The sequence below is a fragment of the Papaver somniferum genome, chromosome 4 (genome assembly GCF_003573695.1).
Source record: "Papaver somniferum cultivar HN1 chromosome 4, ASM357369v1, whole genome shotgun sequence".
NCBI lineage: Eukaryota > Viridiplantae > Streptophyta > Magnoliopsida > Ranunculales > Papaveraceae > Papaver > Papaver somniferum.
The window spans coordinates 151,398,475-151,412,911 of record NC_039361.1 but is presented as its reverse complement, the minus strand read 5'-3'; positions in this window follow the sequence as shown (position 1 = coordinate 151,412,911).

Below are 14,437 nucleotides of genomic sequence, written 5' to 3'. Positions count from 1 at the left end.
AGGGGTAAGTATCTGACTCTCTCTTCCTTTTTTAATGTACTATTCTACCCAAAGCTTCTTAAAAGCTTATTCAACTCAAATCATTATAAATCTGCACCTATATTTAGTACTTTCTGTAATCTGAAACAAGGTAATCCTCAGGAGCCCCTACCTTTTTATGCTTACTGGCCCTCCTATATCTCCAATCTAGCTATGGTTGAGATGCATTGCATAATTGTTTCAAACACCATAAATGTTAACATGTTCACTGACTTAACAAAAAAAAAACAATTCTAAGCCCAACATCACTTTATTCTGCATTTGTGTAGTATGGTACAAACCAAAAAATAAAGTTGTTTGTTTGTATATTACTGCTCACATCACTCTGTGCAGCTCTTTGAAGCCTACCTGGCTAGATTTTGCTTGCATCTCCAGATCCACTGGATGCATCCTTGACAGATCTAGCCACAACAGCTTGATACACCTTCGCTACAACCCTTGCATCAGCTCCAGGTGGCAAGGTTTCGTCAGCCGGCACTTCAGGAGGCTGAGGTATCTCTCCACGCATTGCACTGGCTCTAGCAGCCCTATATACCTGACCCACAATTCTAGAATCAACCCCTGGTGTCAAAAGTTCCTCTTCTGGTATTTCATGCGGATGAGTTACTTCACCAATTCCTGCCCGGGATACTTCGGCCACATCCTTAGCCATCTTCCTAAGTGATGGAGCAAGCATGAACAGGTTAGGGAAGAGTACCATGTCAGGAGTGGGAGGACGAATATCATTAATGCGAATCTGATCTTTGACGTCATCAGGAATTGGGGCAGCAAAGAACCCCTGTCGAGAACCCCCACATATAATCCTCTCATCACCCACCGACACAATACCTTCATTCACCACTCGTAGGCCTTTAGTGGGATAAAGTGCAAACAGAACCCATCCATCCTTAACGCCCACAAGCTTCACATTCTCGATACGCCCTCGCTCGATCCTCTATTGTTGTTTACGAGTCTCGGCAAATTCATGCACATCTCTCTCATCTCCAGTTCCTGCGCTGCCAAGACTTGCAAAAAAATTATAGTGCAACTGATTCTCATTTATACCAGTAAAACCTTCACACACCCTTGCAGTACCATTCTACAAAAATTTCATACCAATTCTCAAAATTTTATCAAATTGAACACCCATTATAGCTTCCTAAACATTAGAACACAAATCATAATGAAAACTAGATTGAATCTCAGAAAAACAAACCTGATGCAAAGGCTGACTTACTCGGGCTCGTTTTTGTTCTCCCTGATTAACATCTTGGGGTATCTGATCACATTCCATAGCTTGAAGATTCAAAGAGATTATTATGCTGGGATATCTCTAGGACATGAGGAAATGGTAGTGTTAACTGGTTGTTTTCATGAAAAATTGAATGAGAAACTGAAAGGAACTACCCTCTCTGCGGTTTTATTTGGTACGGGAAGAGCAACAGTTATTCAATCTCAACCGTCAGATTCCCAAGGTGGCACCCTGATTCCCATCTCTAAAGATTGGCCTTGCAAATTGATGCGCATAATCAAGCCTACTAGCATCATAATTTGGCCTAGTACAATCAAAGATTCTCCATTGGCCCATGCGAAACGACAACTAACACTTGGAAAGAAAACCTTGACTACTCCAACGGGTCTGATCATGAGTAAAAGTCCATGGATCAAACCCCTGATGTCCGACCCGAGTAAAGATCACTATCATCCAGGGTTGGACCAGTTAGAAAAACTGACTCATAAGCCCCCTTCCAATCCGATGCAATCTGAGTCACATTCGAAAGGGCCATATAAGGGGCCAACTCGGCCTGAGGTATGGTGGATGTCAACATTTTATACCCCATGCAATACTCAAATCACATTCAGTAACAAGGTAATTGTGCATCACAAGGGAAAGGTAAAAACTATTCCACTCATCTTGAATTCTGTTTTCAAGCTCAAGACAAAAAACAAAGTAAGCCTAGAAAACTCAAGCTTTCCTCACTCAAGCCATACTAACTTCTTTAGGCTGAGTAAGGCCCTTCTGTTTTGGCTTGATTTGACCAGGTTTTGGAAAATTCTCCTCCTAGTCCTGCTGGCCAAAGTAAACATTTCTATCTCAGTCAGCCCCATCCGCAAGTACAAGGACTCTATCAAAATCAACTTATACCATTACGACAAAAAACTCTATCATCCCGTGAAAAACTTTCAAAATAAAGCTATTCATATCACCATCACATGCTTGGATTACAATAACTCTTGCTGGAGCACTCTTAAGGATACCAGACACTATGAAGGCTATGAAATTACTATCTGCTACCCCCAATGGGAAATACAAGGTAATAATCTCAACAAACTAATTTGCATTATAACTCAATTTTTGTGCAGGAATTTGAGCAAGGCCCCATTAGCCATCAACACTAACAACAGTTTCCACAAAGTTAAGTCACAGTCACCAGTACACAAAGGAGAAACATCAAGCCAACCAGGAAAAATCAAATCACTGCAATGGTCTTACCCCACCCATTGACCACTATTCATCTACACCATTTAGAATTGGCATGAGGACAACCCACAAATTAACCAGATACCTACAAAGCTTTTGTCTTGCTGACATGATGAAGAATCTTTTTCAAATTAAAGCCTGGTCTGATTCCTCCCATCATTATTGATGGATTTGTCTCACCAAATTACACAGTGGCCACTATATCTACTGGAGGATACTTCTTAACTCTCTCATAATATCTACACAAATGGCTTCCTCTTCAAACTCTTCAACTCCATCCATTGAAAACCTTGTTGCTCAGATGAAAAAAACCCTCAATATGCCTGAAGAAGATCTTTACCCCAAGGTTTTCTTAAACCCTAAAAATGTCAGAACAAAGCAATCTCTAGACTGGAAATGGTGCTTCATTGGGAAGCTTTGCAACAATATTTTTTTTGAAACATCCATAGTTAGCAATTTCATCAACAACAACTGGGAATTCAATGGCAGAGTTGAGCTGGATATTTGGAACATGAGAAGGAATTATTACATTCTCAGACTCACCCATGAAGAAGACTATTCAACACTTAGAAATGGAGGAACTAGAGGAGTGTTTGATAAGCTTATGGTGTTGGTTGGAGTTCTAGAGGGAGGTTCATATTTAATTCATGAAGAAAAATTCACCAAGGTTATGATATGGATCCTCATCAAAAGAATCCCAACCCATATTATACCAGATATCCAAAATATCCTGCAAACTGTTGGAGTATATCAAACTGCTAAGAGACCATATGGGAGAGACAGATTTGAGAAAAACCTAGAAGTCAAGATCACAATTGATGTTACTAGACCTTTAAAGTTTGGCATTGAAGCCTTTGAAACACCAACTATCTCTCATTGGCTTGAATTTGCTTATGCTCTCAATGGTATTAGATTTTGCAAAGTCTGTAGAATCCTAGATCACCCTTATCCTCCTTGTCCCATCCCACCTACACCCTCAAAATATCCCTACACTAACTACAAAAACCTACAAACTCCACAACCACTACCACCACCCCAAACTGCCTATCAAAAAGTTGTTCAAGAAGGGAGAAATGTCATTTATAGAGGCTACACTGATGCTGATGCTGCAGCAATCTTTGAAACCAAAATGATAAATGCTAAGCAGAAAGAGATAGAGAAGGCTATTGCAAAGTTTGCTCCCTCATCCTCCAAACATCTCACTTTTGGAGCTTCTTCTAGAGTTGATCCTGACTCAACCCACCCTGATGTCATTGCTTGTCAAATAAGGAACATGAAACTTGAACTCTCGAAGAAAATATCCATCAATTACAAGAATCATCAATCCAAGATAAAGCTCAAGGAAGCAGCCAGAACCAAACACTCTCATCCACCTAACACCATCCCCCACCCCCCACCCCCACCCCGCCGCCAAGATCTAGATCCAACTAGCTTCTTCCCAGCTGTTCCCCCTCAAGATTTACCAACTTTGTCTCAAATCAAAGAAAGGATGGAGGTTGAAACATACAAGCTCAAAAAGCAGGCTTAGAAATCTAGGAAGACAATTCATGTCTTTACTGAAAAAACCACAGCCACTGACCCTGATTCTTCTTATGGAACTGGCAAGATTAGTTCTATGCCTAAGAGGAAACAATCAAATCCTGCTGAAGGCACTATGGAAACTAATGTAGCTGATAACACCAAAAGATTCAAGGATTACCTTGACAACTGTGCTGAACCTCTGGACTCAAGCACTCCCCAAAAGGATAATGGGGACTCTGGAATCTACACATTTAATCCTGAGGTATATCTCATTACCATCTCTCATAGTAAACAATATTATAAGCACTTCTACCATAATTCTTCATATTGTTGCATGATAGCTTACTTTGACCCCCTAGCTAGAAGGCTTCTCTCTAAATATCCCTCAGTTTCCTATTTCTGGCAGTTCGTCATTTCAACAGCTTGGAACTGCCAAGGGCTAGGTAAAAAACATACCAAGAAATACCTTAATGACATGCTGAACAAATTCAATCCTGACATCTGTTTCATCTCTGAAACTAAACAGAAACATGAAAAACTTATAAAAAATATGCAACAACTTAATATTCAGAACTATTGGCATGTTAACCCTGGAGGGGCTAGTGGTACAGCTGGAGGCCTAGTAATGATATGGAAGAACAATCTAGATGTTGAAATTCTGGATTACTCCATCAACCACATCAATGCTATAATCAAGCCTACTAGTGGCCCTTCTTGGTTATTTACTGGTTACTATGGAAATTCTTATGAGACTAAGGATAAAATTCAATCTTGGAATACTCTGGAGTACACAGTTTCTAAACACTCTTTACCTTGGTTGGTCATTGGAGATTTCAACTTCATTTTGCATGATAATGAAAAGTACAATACCCAACCTCTTGACAGTGTTGAAGCAAATCTCTTTAGTAACAAAATCATTGATTTGGATTTGAATGATTTAGGCAGTACAGGCTGCCCTTTCACTTGGTCTAATAAGAGAAGTGGTCCTGTTATTACTGAGCAGAGACTGGATAGAGGACTTACCACTGAATCCTGGATGCTCCTGTATCCAAATTCAACTATCACTAATCTTCTAGCTATTGGCTCTGACCATCACCCTATTCTTCTTAACACTAATCCTACTTGATCCACTGGTAAAATCCCTTTCAAATTCTTTGGTCCTTGGCTAGATCATAAGGATTGTAAGGAATTCATTGATGAATGCTGGCAGAGAAATTTATCTGGTTCTAGTGCTTTTCTTATAGCCAGAAAGCTTAAAGACATTAAGATGAGACTAAAAGTTTGTAATAAAGAAGTTTATGGCAACATCAAGTCTAATATTTAAGAAAGTGAACAACATCTTCACTGGCTACAAGGAAACTACTTCAAACACGACAGAAGTGAAGCTATAAAAGCTGCAATGCAAGTTCTCAGAGATTGGCAAGACATAGAAGAAAAATTCTGGAAAACCAAAAGCAGAGATCAATTCATCAAGTTGGGGAACAAGAATACTAATTATTTCCACAGAGCTACAAAATGCATAATAAGAAGAAATATAATTGACTCTATACAAGATAGTGCTGGAAACTGGACTGAGGACTACCAAGAAATAAAGCAATGCTTCACCAACCATTTCACCAAGATGGCCACTGTTGAATCTCCTGCTTTGAACCATGAAATTATCAACCCATCCCAACCTCCATAACCAACTCTGACAACAACAATCTCAACAGAATTCCAGACATACAAGAGGTCAAGGCAATTCTTTTCAGTATGGCTAAAGATAAAGCTCCAGGTCCAGACGGTTTCCCACCAAACTTCTTTCAAGCCAACTGGGATATTGTGGGAGAAGACTTGGTTAAAATGGTACAACATTTCTTCATGTCTGGGCATCTTCTCAAAGAAATGAATACTACCTTCATATCCCTGATACCCAAAATTGACAACCCATCTTGTCCTAGTCATTTAAGACCCATTAGCCTCTGCAACACCACCTACAAAATCATATTCAAACTCTTAGCCCAAAGAATGAAACCATATCTAAATAAAATAATTTCACCTTACCAATCTGCTTTTATACCTGGAAGACAAATTGCTGACAACATAGTTATTGCCCATGAAATTATTCACTCCATGAGAACCAGAAGAGGTATCAAAGGTAATAAAGGAAGTATGAGGATCAAGATTGATATGGCAAAATCCTTTCATAGAGTTGACTGGAAATTTCTCCATTCCATTATGACAAAAATAGGCTTCAACTCTGGTTGGTGCAACAAGATTATGCAATGCATCTGCACCACTTCTGCAACTGTTCTTATAAATGGCTCTCTAAATACTTTCTTTAAAACCCTCAAGAGGGATCAGACAAGGGTACCCTCTATCCCCATACCTATTCATTTTCTGTATGGAAGCTCTTTCTAGAACTCTATCTCATGCTGAAGACCTGGGCATTATCTCTGGAATAAAAATATGCAAAAATGCCCCATCAATAAATCATCTTCTTTTTGCTGATGATTGTATGGTCTTCTGCAAAGCCAACACTACTGAATCCCAAAATCTTAAGGATATCCTTAATATTTTTGGAGAAACCTCTGGTCAACTTATCAACTTCAACAAATTTGGTGCCTTCTTCAGCAAAGACACAGATCCATCTCTAATGCCCTCTATATGCAATCTGTTAGGAGTTCAAGTTCTACCCTTAAATGACAAATATTTAGGCTCTCCTCTCTTCACTAATAGAAGCAAGATTCAATCTTTCAGACCAGAAGTGGATAAGATGAAGATAAGGCTCTCAAGTTGGAAGAACCCTCCTTTAAACCCAGCTGGAAGAGAAGTGTCAATAAAATATGTTACTTCAACAACCAGTATTTACCAAATGAACTGTTTCAGAATACCAAAGCAAACTTGTCAAGATATGAACAAGTTACAAAGGGATTTCTTCTGGTTGAAAAACCTGGAAAATCCCACAGGTTACTACCCTAAAGCTTGGATAGCTGTTTGCAAACCTAAGGAGCTTGGTGGTCTGGGATTCATGAATATGAAACTATTCAATAGCTCCATGTTAACAAAAATATGGTGGAGATTGGAACAGGATAAAGATTCTCTATGGTTCTAATTGATGGATGCTAAATACTTAATAGGAAGAAATGTGCTTAAAATGAATACCAAAGCTAAAGATGGAGACTCTTGGATATGGAAAGGGGTTCTTGAAGGGATTCAGAACATTCAGCAGCACTGTTCCTGGAGAATAGGCAATGGAAACAAAATAAGAATCTGGGAAGATATATGGATACCAAATTCAACTGTCAAGCTCACAAAACCTTCCAACTGCTCCAATGATATTCAAATTCTAGCTCACTTGATGACAGATCAAAAGTAATGGAATATTCATCTTATTCAACAAATATTTACTCCTGATATTTCTCAAGCTATCTATGACCTTTCTATACACCCCAGGGAAGAGGATGGTATGCGGTGGAGCCTCAACAACACATGCAAATTCTCTGTTACAGCTTTGTACAAAGCCAAAATAGAGAATCTTTACAGAAATGACCAAACTACAAGAGACTGGGGAGCTATATGGAATTTGGAAGTTACACCTGCTATCAAAATCTTTCTCTGGAAATGTGCTCATGAAATCCTCCCTACTAATGCAAAAACTGCAAGTATTCTTCATTATATTGATCCCATATGCAAAATATGGAAAATTGGGGAGGAGACAATGACACATTTGTTTCTTAACTGCCCAGCTGCTACTGATGTTTGGCAGCACATGTTAGGTGAAAGTCATGGTCTGTTTAACCATCAAACACCTTTCATGGACTAGTTCAATACTTGGACTGGTTCAATACTTGGTTTCAACATATCAGTACCAGTGAAAACATCATCATCTATGCAACTACTTGTTGGTTTATTTGGAAGGCTAGATGTGATCTAGTTTTTCAAAACATCACACCCAATGCTAAAACAACCTTCCTTAGCATTCAACAATATCGATGTGACTTTAACAGAATTCACAATTTGCCTAACCATGCCCTGAATACTCAGGGCTTTCTCTCCGATGTCGGTTCCCAAAGAGCAGAAACTGGTAATCATGTTGGGATCCCTCAACAAAAGCAGTATTATGGTTACATAATCAAAATCTGCACTATATAGGATCCTAACAGTTATCAGTTTTTTTCAACCCTAACTGTTACTGATTTTGCAGGAAACTATGTTGATAGCAGAGAACACACAGGCCAATAGGGAGCAGAAGGAGCCACAGGAGGAGCAGAACTAGCCTTTGGTTGGGCGGAGGAAAAGCAACACATGAATATCGAGATACATGCTGAAACAGATGAAATCCTGGAACACTTCAATGCTCTTTACATCAAAGCCATCAAAGGAAGATTCAACAGGAACTTCCACAGGGAAAGGCAGCTTTTGAATGAAGAAATCACCTTAAACACTAAACATGTAACTTTTGTCTTAAAGGGTCTTAAACTTCTTCATAGAACCCAAAACTTGGAAGCTTTAAATATAGCTATCGTCTGTAAGAATCTTAGCAGTGGGTCTGATGTTTGTCTAAACAATGACACCACTTGCACAACTATGTATCACCTTCCTTAGACACAGCCTAATTTTTTTTTTTTAAAGTTGATTTTCCTACGCTGTAAATTTCGAGTCAGGGAAACTATGGTCATGATCCAATGATACGTAATTGGCATGAAATGGAAAATGGTTTGGTTTTGGAATGTCGTATAAATTTATTTTGTGATGATTAAAAACGTGTTTGCATGTCAGAAATTGTACTACCTCCATTCCACTATTAGATAACCTATTTAGTTTAAAATTTTGTCCCATCATTAGTTGACCTATTTCATTAAACAAGGGAATATTTCTAAAATTATCCTTTTGATTGATTATTGTTAGTATAAGAAGTGTATATAATTTGATATCCATGTTTATACTCGTTACGTGGGTGTTTTAAAATGCCTTTCAATGATACAAAATTTACGAAAATCCATGGTATTATTTGAGAGATAAATTATTTTAAAATTTTACAAATTATTATCCATAATAGTATAATTGTAAAAAATGCTTAAAAATACTCCTTCCCATTCCTTACCTTAAGAATTGTGCAAATTTGAACTAGATCATCTAACAGTGAGACAGATGGAATAGACTTTTTTTTTTCTTTTACGACTGCCTTTAAAAGGCTTATGATCCCCTAACAGTCGGTATAAGCCAAACTAGAGGAAGAAACCATAATCTTTTTGTTTTTCCATAAACAGAAGTTAATTTTTTTGGCTTCTAGCATTCGTTTTCAAATTTCACCATCTAAGATGACTTCCTGCTTTTTATTCTTGGATACGCATCCAAACACGCTGTAATAGTTAAGCATTTGGAAATCGGGGACTGATGTGTGTGAAAAGAAATGAAAAGTGGAGAGCTAGCTGGAGAGAATTATTCCTGATTAAAGGATTAGAACAGAATTGATTTCTGTACATGTGACTAAAAAAATACCATGAGAATGTATTTCATTTTATAAAGGAAAACAAAATATTCGAAAAAAAAATGCTTCTGGGATGGTGTGAATAAAGGATAGATAATTATGTACGCATGCTTGGAGCTTTTAGCAGGTTAAGGGTACACACATTGCCGTAAACTGCAACACGTGGGACAGCTATGTCTTGGACCTACATTTGGTGGAAAGGTTACTTGACTGTTCCATGCATCTTACCAAGGGCAAGGATATGCAAGCGAAGTAGCTGGCTGAGGAACTATAGTCCTTTAAAGATGTTTGTAACTAGCATGGTTGCATGGTAATTTATACGAAGGCAAGTCCAGACGGGGGATAAATGGTTGAATTTTCCCCATTCCACCGCATAATGGGACTGGTAAATAGGCTAATTGATAAACCTAATCGGTAAGACTGGTTCTTATGGCTTCTCCCATTCTGTTCCTAAAATCGCTTCCACATCAGTTTGGAAAGTGATTGACCGGTAGGGGGAGCCAAGAGTCATGGAAAGGGAGTGCAAAAATTTACTATAGGTGCAACCAAAAATATTAGGGGTGCAAAAATGCAAAAAAGGGCTTATTTGTTAAAAAAAATATTCTTACAAGGCTTAAAATGGGTTTTGGAACCGGTTGGAAAGGAAGTGCATCCCTTGCAATGGGCTGGCTTCTCCCCAGCCCGACGGTGATTCCCGGTTTTTACGGTAGATGGACAATGATTAACTGTTCTGGAAGAAAGAAAAAAACGGACAACATAACTCGTTCTCCATGAAAGGGACAATCATGGCACGTTTTGAAGTTTGAAAGATAAATAATACAGGAATCTCTTTCACTAGAGTTAAGGTTTTGTTCTTATTAGCCAGATTGGAATATACACGAATTAATTAGGATATGTCCAATTTTAAAGGGACTTTTTTTGTAAGGCTAAGGGTACCATAGGTGAAGTTATAAAACTACATTTATCTATTATAATTAAAACTTAATATAATTCTTCTCATTTCATTTTCATTTCGTCTATTCTGCCATATTGATCATCCCCCACATTCATTAAAAACGATCGAAAACTCTTCGATTAATTCATCGTGATCGTCGATTCGAAAATTTTATCATCGATTAATTTTCAGACATGCATAAGCGAAGGTATAAAAAACACATTTAGAAGACCTAGTACTATGAACCTGTAATTGGAAAAATGGTTCAATATAAACGGAAGACAAAAACAGTTGATGAAGAAGAAATCCATGAAACTGTTGAAACCGAAGAAATGACACGATTGAGAATGTAAGTGCCTACTTAAACTCACTTCAGTACTTCAATTTGTTGTTTACATGTCAAATTATGGCAGAAAATTCGAATTTCTGAATTTGCAGTTACGTAGCCGGCATGGTTTTTGTTCTACGACGCAGATTTTTCATGTGTATATGTAGTCGTTGTCTTCCTAAGTTGAATATCATGCCGACTTTTCATTCTCTGTAAGTGCTATATACAGGGTCGTCATTCTATTCAACCTAATACCTTGCCGACTAATTATGGTGTATTGTTAGTCATCAATGTTAGAAATTTTAAAATGCCGATTAATATTGTGCAAATACTTGCGTCTCCCGAGTTCCATTTTGTCATTAGCCGGTATGTTGTGTGAATAGTACCCCGTCGACTATGTGTTAGTCGTCACTATATAGGTTATCGACAATGCCGACTAAATGCTGACCAAAACTTAGTTTATATGTGTAACATTTTGTTATTCGTCGTTACTTTTATATTTTTCCTAAGGTGACGACTAAATGCTATAGCATTGCTCGGTCGAACTCGCATGCGTTGCTATCTCAAGCATGTTTGTCAATATTAGTGATCAAAATTATAAATCTTGATTTCTATCCTATTTATAGATGTCTCAGACTAGAATATAGATAATGTAGTTGAGCTTAGATCTCTCGGCGTTCATCTCGTGAAGACGAAGAACTACTAAGGGGAGCTTGTGGAACTTCTTCGACAAAAGGTATTTGGAGACTTGAACTCATCTATCACTTGAAAAGTATATTTATACCATCTCCTATATTGATACATAAGTCGTGTTACAATATAGTTTTCTCTATACACATTTGAAATTTCGAGCTGAGTATATCTCACTTACATATTTCTCGAAATATGTGTTGGTAAGCTTTCGCTTCGACCAAGTTCATCTTATATCATGAGAAAATTGTTGAGTAACTGTTAGAGCATAGCTCGGTCGACCTCGCATGTGTTTCTATATCAAGCATGTTTATCAATGTTAGTGATCAAAGCTATGAGTCTTGATTTCTAATCTATTATAGCTAAGTCTCGAACTAGGATAGAAAAGTGTAGTTGAGCTCAAGGACTTCATGGAGATTCATCATAAAACGACGAAGATATACTCAAGGAACCTTGGAACTTCATCAACAAAAAGGTATGTGGAGACTTGAACTTATCTATCACTCAAAAGTCTATCTATTCTATCTCCTACTTCTTATGAGACAAAAGTCGTACGCTATATAGACTGGATCATACACACTTGACATTTCGAGCTGAGTATACTCTACTTATCTTTTTCTCGAAATCGTGTGTTGTTAAAGAGTTTCGCTTTGATCGGGTTTATCTTCACCTAGTGACGAAAGTCATAAAAAGTTTCAATTACTTTAGAAATTGCTCTGACGAGAAAGGTCTGTGAATAACGACTGAATAACGTTCCCTGAGAATGTTTCAATGGTTGGAATGATAGTTTAGGTCTATATAACCAATGATGGATATAAGCATTATGTGGTAATACATATGTGCATAAGTCCTATTACTTAATCCGAAGTTTTCGAACTTTGTTGATTGAGAGAAACCGGAGGAATTGGCTTTGCCAAGCCCGCGAACCCAGTCCACGAACTCTCGGAAGTTCTCTTACCGAGAATTTCTGCTGGGATTTCCACAAACTCGTTTGCGCGTTTAGTCCGTGAACCTAATCCGCGAACTGGCGGAAGTCTCTTTGCCGAGATTTTCTGCTGAGTTTGGAAAACTCTGCCGGTTATCTTAAGTCCGCGAACTTGTTTGTGAGCTTAAGTGGTTATGATATAAAGATGTGCTCTGAACATGAAACTTAAATTACTAAGGAATGCTTTATGCAAACCGTGGCTATAAAGTTTATGAGCCGATTCATCGAATCGAATCATCTTTATTTCAATTGTGTCTTGTGTAGTTACATAAGATCTCATAGCAATTGAACAACTCTCTAACTAGAGTCAATTGAACTAGTTATGGTGAAGAAGAACAAGGTTAATATGAAATGCTCATATGGTTAACCTTTTGGGTTACAATGTTGAACCAACATACACGTACGCGTTCTTGGAAAGTAGTACGCAGTGCTACGGAATTCTTGAATGTTCACAATCATCCTTTGTGAAATATAGTGCATAGTCGTTTTTGACTTTGTATGTTCTTCTTTGTTAAGAAAATCTTTTTATACACCTTTGGTAGCTATTATTGGTGTAAATCCATGCGAAAAAGATTGATTGTACCCTATAAGAACAAATCATATTGTATATGCATTACGAGTTTGTCTTGTTGTCTAGGAAACTTCTTATGAGAATTTATTCTTATTTTTGAGAAGGATTACTAGAGTTTGGAATAGCCATTATTGTGAGTACACATAGCTATGTCCAATGCTTTCATCTTCATTGTTTTAGATTTATTGGTTTAAATTCTAAAAACCTTTGGAGGATGATGTTTTGCAGTATTTAATCTTTATGATTTGTTATATTGCAATTTTTTATGGGATATTGGTGTTTATGTCCGTGAACTATGTTTGTCCCATATGTTGTCAAAATTAAAGTCGTTCGTGATCGGTATTCTTGTATTTATTAAAGGTTGAATGGACTTTTGACAAATACAAAAGTTATGCATATGCAGTCATTTATTTGATGGAAAATATGATAAAATCTTTTGTAAGACAAGGATAAAGTCTATTATGTCGTTATGCATATAGTGATGGAAAATAGAATAGATCCTTGTATGTTATCCACGGTATTGATCTTCATTGATCCATTTTGTTATGTATTACCGTGAAGGCTCCATTGTGTGTCTCATGTTGAGCACGATACAACTAAGTCGATTAGTTTTGGCTTTTTGGTTGTTCTGTGAGATGCTATATATTGAGCATTCTTGAACTAAATTAATCATCTTGATTGGTTATTTAGTTATTTGCTTCGAAAGTCTTCTTTTGTCGAGCAAATCTTTTGACAATTAAATTGATTACTTCGGTGATTAATTTGGTTGTGTATTCCAATTAGATTAATTATAGGTTCTCTTGTAATTAATCTAGTTGAGTTTTCATATATTCCACAAGTTCGTGTGTTGAGTATATGAAGAGCTATACTAATTATGTCCTATTGGTTGATGTAGTCGTATATTCCGTATTTGAGCGGTTAAGTTAGTCATCTCCGTCTGATTGGCTTAGTTGTAGCTCCGTAAGTTTAATTATGTTGAGCACAATCAATTAAATTGATCACTTTTGTGGTTTGATTTAGTTTCGTATTCCAATTAAATTAATCATGGGTTTACTATTAATTTGATTGATTTTTGGATATAGGAAATCATACCTATGGTTTTTGGTGTCCAATTAAAAATCCTTCTTTTCTTTCGAAATTAAGGTCGCTCTTGTTGTTCTTTCGGGAATGACATCAAATGGGGGAGAGTTCTTTTGAACTTGTGCTTAATGGTAATATCTTGCGGGGTGTGCGGCTGTGGAATTTTATAGGAGTTATCTTGTATCTTAAAACTCCTTGATGAATGCATTTAGCTTCGGCTTTATGATTGCATCTAAATTAAGTTGGTTATGTATGTTTCTTTTAGTCTATGAAATATCTCTTGTGGAAATTTCATTATGATCCTGTTCTTTTACCTTTGCCAATTTTATTGACAAAAAGAGGGAGAAATAATGTA